Genomic DNA, 12,688 nt, shown 5'->3' on the forward strand with positions numbered 1-12,688 from the left:
CACTTAAACAAATACGTGAAATAAATTAACTAAAAGTAAATTAATAAAAAAAATTACAAAGAAAAAATAAATTGAAAATTAAATTACAGAATTTTAAAGAAGAGAAAAATAAAATAAAATTCTTAACTCAAAATGTAAATTCACTCTTTTTTTTTCTTTAATAAAAAAATAAAATACAAGAAAACAATTCTATGAATTAAAATTACTTACCTCCCCGGCAACGGCGCCAAAAACTTGTTGTGCAAATTTTAATGTACTCGCAAACGCACGAATCTATTGTAGTATAGACTAATGGTGACGAGTGTCGATCCCACGAGGAGGTGGATTTTAATTATATATAGAATTAATTTTGTAAATGGGTAGTTGGATTTATGGTGGAAATGATTTGGAATATGCTAATAATTAAATTAAAATGGCGATAATAAATTCTAAAATTGGAATTGAAATGGCGAGAATAGATTCTAAAATTGGTATTGAAATGGCGAGAATAAATTGACGAGAATTATATTGAAATGATGTACTTGGGTATCTGGATCTGTATCAACATGCATCATGGGCTAAATAATCCGTATTAATACCAATTAAATCATGAGGGGGGAATCCACACCTCATGAACCATGCTCTAATCAATATGGTGCTAAGGGCTTATCGTGCCAAATAATAATAACCTTGTACTAGAGGGCCGGTGAAACCAAGGCGGTACTAGACAAGATTAGTATTATTTGTCGACGAAAAGTCAAAACATCCACAAAAACTAGAGGGGAAGAGAAAATAAATTTACCAAATTAAGCCCATGACACATGTTGAGACTTCACCTTTAACCCAAGCTTGAAAGAAAATTAGTCACTCATAATTGAATTAGGGGCAAAATGGGAATTTATTAAAATACGAAGAAAATACAAGATGGAGAGGGAATTACAGAAAATAGAGTCTAAAAATGGATTCAGAGATATCAAATTAGGGGGGAGAGGCCCCCTTTTTATAGATACATGGAGTAAATCATGGCCATCGGATTAAAAACAGTTTGGACGCTCAGGATTGCGCCACGTCATCAGTCAACAGTCCACAGTTTGACCACGTGGATGAACAGTAACACGGTTTGACTCGACTTTGAACAGTAATGTGGTTTGACCCGGATGAACAGTAACGCGGTTTGGTTGAAAATAATCCTGTGTGATGCATGCATCGTATGTGAGATTTTTCGTCCACTGATATGCTGCCACGTCACCATCAACAGTATATAAGAATTTTAGTCCAACAGGATCGTGACACCTCATCAGTCAATGCCACGTCATCGGTCCGTCTATGTGAACAGTAACGTATACAGTACCGTACACGTGAATAGTACCGTACATGTGAACAGTGCCATTTTTCCTTTTATGCTCCTCCTAAGGTTTTCGACCGTCCTGAGTTCAAAAGTGATGTCCGTTTTGCCATCTGATTTCTCGTTTATTGTGAAATGACTATAATGCCCCTAAAATACATAAAATACTTAATTAAAATAAAACACATGTAATTAAATCACAAGTAGGTTAAATACATAAAAGTAAGGGTTGTTAGTAAGACTTGAAATGTAAAATGACGGTTTTCTCCTCTATAAATATGCATTTTCTAACACTCAACACCAAACAAGTCTGTTCAAATTATTGTAGCAATGATGAGGTACAAGAAGACAACTGCTCGACTAAAGAATCCTTCACACTTCCAAAGCTACAAAGATAAGGATAGATTTGAAGAATTTCTAGAGCCAATAAAGATTTTATAGGAAAAGGGTTTTATATTCCCCCACACAACCCACGGGTGTAATGAGCAGCATCCATACTACCGTAGCAAGGCGGGGATGGCTAAAATTTTGTTCTCACCCTCAAAACCCAGTCGTCCCGGTTGTAAAGAAGTTTTATCCCAACATGCTATAGTAAGATCAACGCACAATTTTTGTGAGCATTTGGAGCCCCAAAAGCACCAATTTGCTCTGTATATAAAGAGGAAATATGCAGACTTCCCAGATTTACTGTTGCAGTAGTTCAAATTTAGAGAGGCAGAAGCAGGAATTGCAGTAGAGGCAAGTGAAGATGCTGCAGTAAGAAAAGAGAGGGAATGAGAGTCTGAGGACGATTACCAACCAGAGCAAAAAGAAGTAAAGGATGTTGAAGCAGAAACAGAAGCAGAAGATGAAAAATATGAAGAATTTAAATAAAAAAAAAAGATACAATAGAGAAGGATAAAAAGGAAGACCTCCCAAAGGTAACTTTTTTACGTAATGACAAAGAGAAGATGTTGGAGGAAGATGAGTCGGAGTCAGATTAGGAGGAGGACGTGGATGCAGCTATAGAGCAAGCAATTACCAGAATCACTCAAACAGAGGAAGCAAGAAGCCCTCTAAGGGACCTCATTGCTAGTATCACTACTGAGGAACCTACTGCAGCAAAACCTACTCCAGCTGCAACACAGTAAATCAAATCTCCTGCCACAGCTCCCAAGGTATCCAACAAACGCAAACGGGCACAAACCTCTTGAGGTGCTGCAGCATCAGGAAAGCTAGAGCATAAGCGAATAAGACCCACTCAGCCCAAAGCTACTAAACCTACTAGAACACCACCAATCAGTCCAACTCCGATCCAAAAAATCTCGTTGTCATACCACAAGGTCACCCAATGAAGTTGAGAAGTGTAACTAAAAAGAAGTGAACCTTTTCTAGCAACTGCTGCTGCAAAATATCCAATAATATAGTAGTATCCCCTGCTGGAAAGCCAGAGCATAAGCGAACAAGACCCACTTAGCCCAAAGCTACTAAACCTGCTAGAACACCACCAATTAGTCCAACTTCGAGCGAGAAAATCTCGCTGTTATACCACAAGGTTCACCCAATGATGCCTGAGAAGTGCAACTAAAAAAAGTGAACTTTTTCCAGCAACTGTTGTAGCAAAATATCCAATAATAGGGCAGTATCCCCTGCCAGCCTATTTTAATTTTTTTTCAACATCTGAAAGTTTTCTTTTATTTATTTATTTTGATTGTTCAATTTGCATTTCTGGCTAGCTAATACATGCATGTTTGTTTTGGTTTTATTTTGTATATTTCTGAGGACATAGCACCTATCAAGTTTAGGAGAGTTGTGTTATGGGGTAATGTGTTTGTGAGTGCATGTGTATGTGTTGTGTGTTGTGTGAAGCTCTTTTATCTATTATTTGTATATGGATTGGAAAACCTAATGAAGATAAATTGAGTGTTATTCAATATTCGTGAATTGCCAAGTAAGGATAATTTATAGATGGAGGTTGAAATTTTGTCCCAACACTTAGGCTTTGGTTGAGTTTTATGGGGGGAAAATATTTTTTTGAACTATGCTTTCTATTAAATAAATTCTGCTCCAATGGCTTAAGTAGTATCCTATACGCAGACTTGAGTCCAAAGGCAACAAGAACTATGAGCATTGTTGTAGCAACAATAAAAAAAAAAAAAGAAGAAAATAAAGAAATAAGGTTCTCTATCTAGGATAGTGAGTAACCAGCTCTGTTCATGAGCCCCATGTTCAGCCTTGAGTTAAAGGTATCTTTAGATAAGACCATGTTTTGAGCAGTGCTGCAGCAACTCTAATCTGTGCATTGGTTGAGTAATCGGGTGTCATCACCAAAAGTGATAGACATTCACATGAAAAATCAATGATACATTGAAGAGAATTTGATTGATATGCTAAAAAAAAATTGCTATAGCACAATTTGAACTTTGTTTGTGGCTTCTGCTCCCTCATGTATGAATGTACTTGTGTTCTACCTCTAAAGTGTATATAACATTTGTGCAATGTTGTAGCATCCCCATAATTTGATCAAATTGGCACACATACACTTTGGATAAAATGAGGCCTAAGTCTAGAACTGAACTACTATGGCAATTTTGCATGATTAAAAATGTGATTTGAGGTTTGAAAAATCCTTGCAAACTTAATAACAGAGCTAAGTTATTTACTGCAAGATTGTATGATTGAAGTGTGAGTATTGTTGTCATTACTTGAGGACAAGTAATGGTTTACGTTGGCGGGTATGATAACTCTATAAAATGAGAGTTATCATGACACTTTTATACTTAAATCATGATTACTTAGAGAGCAAATGACATGTTTTCATTGCATTTTAGTTATTTTTTGCATAAGCATCTATTTTAGTTTATCTTTAATCAATTTTTGTTTAATTTAGAATAATTTGTGTGCTTAAATCTCATGCATAATTGTCAGTGACCGGAAGCTCAAATTTCAAGGAATAAATGCTGCTGCAATAAGCTTGGAAAAATGAGAAAAGAACTTGGCTACACAAGAATTGAAACAAGTCTGAAATAGTGCAGATGTTGTAGCGTTATTGTAGCAATCCTAGAGCATTGACATAGAAATTTCATGCGAGATACTTAGAAAATTGCGATCTAGAGTTTTCAAAATTGGAAGATACGGGCTCTAGACTTCCGGTTGCCCTAATTCTCAACTATAAGAGGACCACACAAGCAAGAGAAGAAGAGGGCCTCAACTAAGAACAAAAATCGAAAAGAAACAACAGTAAAACAGAATTCAAGAGCAAGATTTAAGGTTGCATCAGAGGAGAAAATTACAGAGATCAATCAGGAGACTAGTGCTTCTTCTTTTTTTCTCGTTTATTCTTTAATTATGGGGATGTATTTGATGGCTAAAACTCTTTTATTTATTTTTCTTTCGCAAAACATGAACTAAATTTATTTGTGGTTGAGTGATAAACAATCTTAATGGTTCATTGATTGATTACATGTGTTGCTACATGTTTGATATAGCGCTTTGTTTTGCTAATACTTATTTCTATTCATTATTTCGGCTAACCACTCATTTAATGATACTAGTTAAGTGAAAACCACAAAAGAGCCTATCTTAGTTGAATATCAAAGCAATACTTGGTTTTAGATTGGGTTTCCTGAGTTGTGTTTTGCTTAATTCCAAAAGGTTCATACTTAATCTAAAATTAGTGATGAATTAGACATAGGGATTCACTTTGTAGGGTAATTAAAATCTAAGCGTGTAATGTTATATCTTATGTTAGTATAATAATCGATCACTCTTAGGTTACATATAGATGTAAGACAGCTGAGGATACATAAGATTCTGCCTAGTGCTGTAGTAGATGTTGTAGCAACTAAACCTAAAATTAGAAGAAATAGTCAAAACCATTAAGAGAGTTTAATCACTCAACTACTCTATTCCCATTGACTTTGTCCTTGTGTGTGACGTGAGAATTTACTTTATTGCATTTTTTATTTATTACATTTTATTTTAATTAATTAAGTTACTAGTTTTATTATTTGTTTTATTTTCAATTTAAGCAAAACTGCATTGTTGAGAGTGCTGTAGCAAATCTAATAATATCAATCCCTGTGGAGATTATCTTGAATACTTATCATTATATTACTTATTGTGTACAATTGAACATTGACACTAATAGCATTTGAATCTATTACAACACTTATTAAAGTGGTATCAGAACAAAAATGCTAGGGCAATAGCAGTGAAAAAGGTGGACGTACTTGAAAAGAAATTCAAACCGGAAGTTGGATCGCTCAAGGCCACCATTGACGAGCTATTTAACACCGTTGAACAACAATTTTCATCCCTTGAAGCCATGTTGCTGAAATTGACGGAACCCCACCTCAACCCACCACTAACAGTATCGATTGACCACGGCAATGTGGCGAGAAAAGGATATGATGGTACGAGACCCATGGTTAGCGGCGGTGCAGAGGGCTGAAAACCACCAACCTCATACAGCCAGAGGCGATGGGTCACAATAAATTTGGTGGCGGGAGGTCGACCCAAGGGACTCGCAGCCTGGGGTAGCCTTTCCAGACATCGGGTTCGGCAAAGGAAGCTAAGTCGCAGCTAGAGGTGGTGGATCTGAGGGTTACGTGACTGAAGGAGACGACTTAAGGTTAGGAATCAGCGTCTCAGCACCAAAATAGGGTGTGCAGTAGTCAGGTGTGACCGAGCTTGGCCATTCAACAGCGTTTAAGGGTGATGCACAGCCTAGGTAGGCTAGATTCGAGAGGTTGGCTCGAAATTAAGTCGAAATTGGGTAGGGCAGACTCAGTTTGGGCATATTCTAGGGTCAGAAAATTGAAAATGCCCATTTTCGAAGGTGAGGATGTTTATGGATAAGTGTATAAGGTAGAGCACTATTTCACCATCAATGGAATCTCACAAAAGAAAAAACTAATGGCAACAACTTTATACTTCAAAGGAAAGGCCCTTGCGTGGTTTCAGTGGTGAGAACAACTACGACAACCATTGAGATCATGGGGTGAATTTAGGAACCAGTTGTTAGAGAGGTTTTAGGCCACACAAGAGAGAGATTTGCATGAACAGTTTTTTCCTTGACCAAGGAGAGAATAGTCATGGAGTATAGCGAGAAGTTTAAGTTGCTTTCAGGGCACCAAGGGGGAATCACAGAGGGGTTATTAGAAGGGAATTTTATAAAGGAAATGAAGTTGGAAATCTGACCTGCGCTACGCTTGCTAAGGCCGAGAGGGTTAGGGCAGACAATGGAGTTGGCACAAGTGATTGAGGATAAGAACACAGAAGAATGGGATAATATGAGCAATTTAATTGGATTTTATACTAAAACAGCACACCATTCGTAGGACAGAAAACCCAAACCTTGGGTTTTCAGCAAGAGTTGCAAAGCATACCATTGGGAGGCCAGAAAAAAATGTAAGTAGTGGGGTTATAGAGAGATTTCTAAAGGGATCGAGTTAGTAGGACACAACTGAGGGTGACTTTCAAATGCCTCACAGATTTTCAAGATAAGTGGGCAAAGGGTTGTGTTTTCGATGCAATGAGAAATTTTCACCGAGGCATCGATGTAAAGCAAATCACTACAGGTCTTGGCTGTGTATGATGAGGAAGAATGCGAGGAATAAGCCAAGGAAGAAGAGGTAATGGAGGCAAAACACCCCCATTTGGATGTAACTGAGGTGGTGGAGGAAGAACATCACTTAAAACCATGAAAAGGGCGATTCAAGTATGAGGCGAAGATTCTTAGTGAAGCTGTATAGCCAAAAAGAGGGATAGACAGCGGCATCAACGATAATTTCGGAATCGATTTAGCAGGTGTTGGAGTGATTTGAGGGGTTTTTTCAGATGCCCAGTGGCTTACCTCCGCAACAAGAACATGAGCACGTGATAGTATTGAGGGAAAAGGCCTCCTCTACTAGTGTCTGGCCATACCCATATCCCTAGTTATAAAATGATGAGGTTGAGGCTAGCTAATGAAATATTGGAGGCCGAAATAATACAATCGAACGTTAGTCTGTTTTCGAGACTGATCTTGCTAGTAAAAAAAAATAGGGGCCAGAGATTTTGCATTGACTATCGAGCCCTAAACAGGAAATGATGCTTGACAAGTTCCCTATTTTGATGGTCGATGAGTTGGTGGATGAGTTGCATGGGGTGATGATATTTCCAAAGATAAATTTGAAGTCGAGATATCACCAGATTAGGATGTGACCAGAGAATGTGCATAAGACTACATTTCAGACTCACGAGAGACATTATGAATTTCTGGTCATATTGTTTGGGCTCATAAATACGCCAACCACTTTTTTATCATTGATGAATAAGGTATTTTAGCCATATTTAAGAAAGTTGTCATTGTTTTCTTTGATGACATCTTGGTCTATATTTGCACTTTGGATGATCATGTGGGTCATTTGGAGTTAGTGTTGATAGAGTTATAGAAACATCAGCTGGGGCATATGGGGTCAGCTGAAAGGGTTTCAGCAGATCAGTTGGAGTGGTCTTTACCTAAGACACTAAGGTAGCGTTTACATTTTGGATTGGAGTGAGAATCCTAGGATTAGGAGTATGGAGTGGGAGTGGGAGTGGGAGTAGGTTATTTACTTATATTGGAATGGGAGAATCGAATTGAAACCAGAATCTAATTTATGTGTTTACATTGTCTTGGATTAGGAGTAAATAGTTTTAAATTAAAATTTTACCCTTATTTAAAGAATTATAATTTGTAATTAAAAAATAATAAAAAATATGTTTAAAAAATAAAATAAATGTTTTATTATATTTGTAAATTAATAATAATTATTAATATTCTTAATTATGTAAATCATAATTTTTAATTAATTTTAATTTAAATTATGTGAATAAAAATTATTAATAATAGCAACACAAATGAAACATTATTATTGATAATATAGTATAAAATTAATATTTTGTTAGAATAAAATATTTATTATTATTAATTAAATAAATAATTAATATTTATTAAAATTAATGTTTGATATTATTATTTTTAATGAATTTAATTTATAAAATAATATAATAATATTATTTAGATAAATATAATATTTATTTATTTATATTTATTAAATTTAATAAAATAAATATGTTTATAATTATTATTTTTAATAAATATGATATTATTTATTTTATTAAATATTATTTATTTATTTTAATTATGAGGGTAAAAAGGGTAGAGGGGGGAGTGGATTCCCACTCCCACCTCCCCCCATGGGAGTGGGAATCCCACTCCTCCCTTAAAAATGGTAAGTAAACACTGGAGTGGGAGGAATCTACACTCCACACTCCCACTCCAGAAAGTAAAAATCTCTATACAATTTCAAATAGGCACCGAGGTGTTGGTATAAAAGATTTGATTCCTTCATCATGAGCCTTGGATACAACAGACTTAGTTTACACTATTATGCATATTACAAGAGGTTTGAGGATAATGATTCCATCATTTTACTGTTGTATGTGGATGACATGTTGGTAGCAAGCCTCAACAAAGATCGAGTCCAAGAATTAAAGGCACAGTTGCATAAGGAGTTTGAAATAAAGGACTTAGGACTAGCAAACAAGATTCTAAGGATGCAGATTCACCAAGACAGAAATAACAGGAAAATTTGGCTTTCTCAGAAGAATTACTTGAAGAAAATCTTGTGACGGTTCAACATGCAAGATTGTAAGACAATTTCTACCACACTTCTTATTAATTTTAAGTTATCCTCAAGTATGTGTCCTAGCAATGAAGTAGAGAGGAAGGAAATGTCTCGAGTACCGTATGCATCAGCAATGAAAAGTCTAATGTTCGCTATGATATGTACTTGACCAGACATTACACAAGCAGTGGGAGCAGTCAGTCGATACATGGCGAATCTTGGTAGAGAACATTGGAAAACTGTGAAGAGGATTCTGAGAGACATTACAGAAACCTCAGATGTTGCATTATGTTACGAAAGATCAAAATTTACTATCAGGGGCTAAATTGATTCAGATTTTGTAGGAGACCTTAATAAAGGAAATCAACTATTGGCTATGTGTTTACACTTGCAATAGGTGCTATAAGCTAGGTTTCAAGCTGCAAATTGTTGTAGCTTTATCTACTACAGTAGCAGAATACATGGCAACTACATAAATTTGCAAGGAAGCTATTTGGATGCAAAGTTTATTGGAGGAGCTCGAAAACAAACAAGAGAAAATTTATGTGTTTTGGGACAGTAAGAGTGTCTTGCACATTGCAAGGAATCTAACCTTTCATTTCAGGACAAAGCACATACGGGTACAGTATCACTTCGTTCATGAAGTAGTGGAAGACCGAAGTGTGGATTTACTGAAAATTCATACCAAGTAGAACCCAGTAGATGTTTTGACCAAGCCAATAAATGCTAACAAGTTTGTATAGAGTAGATCCTCTTGTGGCCTAACAAAGACGTAAGCAACATAACAATGGCGAAGCAGAAAGGATGGTGCAGAGATATGATTAGTTCGCATTGCAATCAAATCTTTAGGTGGGAGAATGTCAAAATTTGTGGCTATCAAAATTGGTGAGCAAACTCACTTTTGACAACCAATGCCTAACGATTGTCAAAATTGCATGCGGCAGCAAGTTGAATTTTTTGGATGCACTGAAAATTGAGAGGAAAACTCAAGGATGGCACCGAATGTTGAAATAAGAAAATAAAATAAAATGTTGCATGAACATTAGCCAATTTTGGCTATAAAAGAGGCGCTTCACCTCATTTGCATTCATCCCATTTTTTCTTTAGCTTATTTCTTCTCTTAAGAGTGAGAAGCAGATAGTTCAAAGTGTGCTTTTGTTATAGTGATTTGAAATATTGATTGTATTGAGGTTTTGAGTAGTAAGTCAAAATATTACAATACTTGTAATCTTCATTTCATTAGTAAAATATTTTTCTTCTATCTTCACCCGTGAACGTAAACTAAAAGCCGAATCACGTAAATTCTTGTGTCCTCTTTGTACTTGTTCCTCATTTTCTTTCCAATTTTATTTTAGTTGTGCCTCTACTTCACCCATCAATCTCCTAATAATTCATCGTATTTTGAGTTTTTCTTTCATTTTCATTCTAGTTTTATTAAGATATAAGATTGTGATGGTGTACTCATTATTATTGTGGGCACATTTGAACTTTTACGTAAACCTCAGGAGATCAAAACAAAACAAAAAATTACAGACGTGATGTTGTTTTTCTTATTTGATAAGTATCTAATTAGTAGTATAAGTGCTACAAAATAGAGTTGTAATCTTAATTGTTTCCTTTTTATATTTTTGTTTTGAATAAAAATAATCAGCTAATTTATTCTTTTCTTTGTTTGTTTGTTTGTTTGTTTAAATCTCATATATCCAAGTCCTTTAGAATGACATCTCATTTTTTTTATGACGCGAGGATTGTTTATCACTGCTCACTAGGGCCAATTTGGTAACATGGGGTTTTTGAAAATGAATGGAATTAACTTCCTTTCGAATGACGAAGATGCGCCCGAAAGAAACTTCGACGGCGTGGATGGTCATGCATTTGATTATTTATATGTTTTATTTATTTCACATTATTAAATAACTCTCATGCATTTAATAGCACATGGTCATGCAAATCATACTAGAAATAAGTCAAAATGTAGACAAATCTCAATTTTTATAACTTCTTAAAAGAAAATATGATATTCAATTCTAAATATGCTTCACTTTACTAATGTCGAATTCTTCAAAACTCATTTGATGAACATAAAATCTGTAAAATACTAACATACATATATGTGATGCTCAAACTTAACTAATTTCACCGTTCACGTATTAATTTTTTTTTTTTTTTTTGTCTGAACCACGAGATGGTCCTGAGTTGGCTCCAACTGTGGGAGGCACCTTTAAGCACGTACCACAACTCAGACTAATCCCCGCTCGCACCGGGTCGGCCCGTAAGGAGTAAAGTGCTGGCCAAAATGGTGATTTCATACGAGAGCGATGCTTGAAACCCTGACCTCTCTTAAGGAGTGAGAGTGCCGAACTATTCACAACAACTAACTTTGGTTTCACGTATTAATTTATGATTGCAGGTCTTTTTAACCCAAGGGAAAAAATAATAAACTAATTCTCAAGTTACTCCTCAAATTCATCAACCAAAATAAAATTACACAATTAATCATCAAACGTTTCACAGCCTAAGTTGACATAATTGGGTTTTCATGCATAGGCTATGAAATATCGTATAATTCTTTTGAAAACTATGAAATCCAATTACAAATACTTCGATCAATGTCTTATCCACAGCCATAGAGCACATAAGATAAAATTTCATAATATGTACAACATTACTGCTTGTATATATAATCTTGCTAAGCATTAAAATTTATCTTTAATACTAATTTTACTCCTTTATTTATTACTTTACAATTCAATTAAGAATTAAAAAATTATTGAGAGTCTTAGTTTCATCATCTTAACTTTATTTGTAGTGGCTAACACTAAAAGCATGCTAATTTCAGTTACTAGGACTTTCCAAGAATCTAACCTATATGCTTCATTTTCTATTAATCCTACGGCATCATGTGACAATGTTGACTACTCTGGACATACAAGTAAAGAATGTTTGATCGAGAATAAGAGAGCTCACAAAGACTATATCTATAATTGCCTCCCAGGGGATGCCATTAATTTTGTTAATAAGTTATTACTCTTATTTTGTATGAGTACTTTTGTAATAATGATAGACTATAGAGAAACTAAAATTCTATTTTAATAATAAAAAAAGAAATTTATTCATAATGGGTATTTGATGTGACGTGTTATATGTGAGTGCTATCCGATGCTGCTTTTCTATACATATCATTAAATCAATTGTGAGAAAGCAACATTTTGAACAATAATGATGATCAAACGATTAGATAACTGTGTTAGTACCATTTATCTTATTTCTACTTTATGTATGTTGCTTTTAGGTTGGTGTTATTTGTATCCAAAAACAAAAAATGAAAACTTATGCTTTTCCAAAGCTTATATTACTAAACTATCTGCGATGTAATTAATTTAATTAATATAAAAAAATTTCATATTATTTTTTCCTCTAATTTACTACATCCACTAACACATACAAGCATCTTTCTCTAACCTTAATAATTCCTATATCTATCTCAAATCTAATATTTAAAATTAGGGATGGGCACCAACCCGTGAAACCGACCCAACCCGTGTGATTTTTTGCGGGTTGGGTTGGGTTGTTAAATTCCCAACCCGTCAACCTGTATATATATAAAAATTATTATATAAATTTTGATATTTTATAAAAAAATTAAAAAATATATAAATATAAAAACTTTGAAATATTGAATTTGTTTTAAGGATTTTAATATTTGCATTTTTTTTTGTTTTTCTAATTT

This window comes from Citrus sinensis, chromosome 4 (genome assembly GCF_022201045.2).
Source record: "Citrus sinensis cultivar Valencia sweet orange chromosome 4, DVS_A1.0, whole genome shotgun sequence".
NCBI classification, from domain to species: Eukaryota; Viridiplantae; Streptophyta; class Magnoliopsida; order Sapindales; family Rutaceae; genus Citrus; species Citrus sinensis.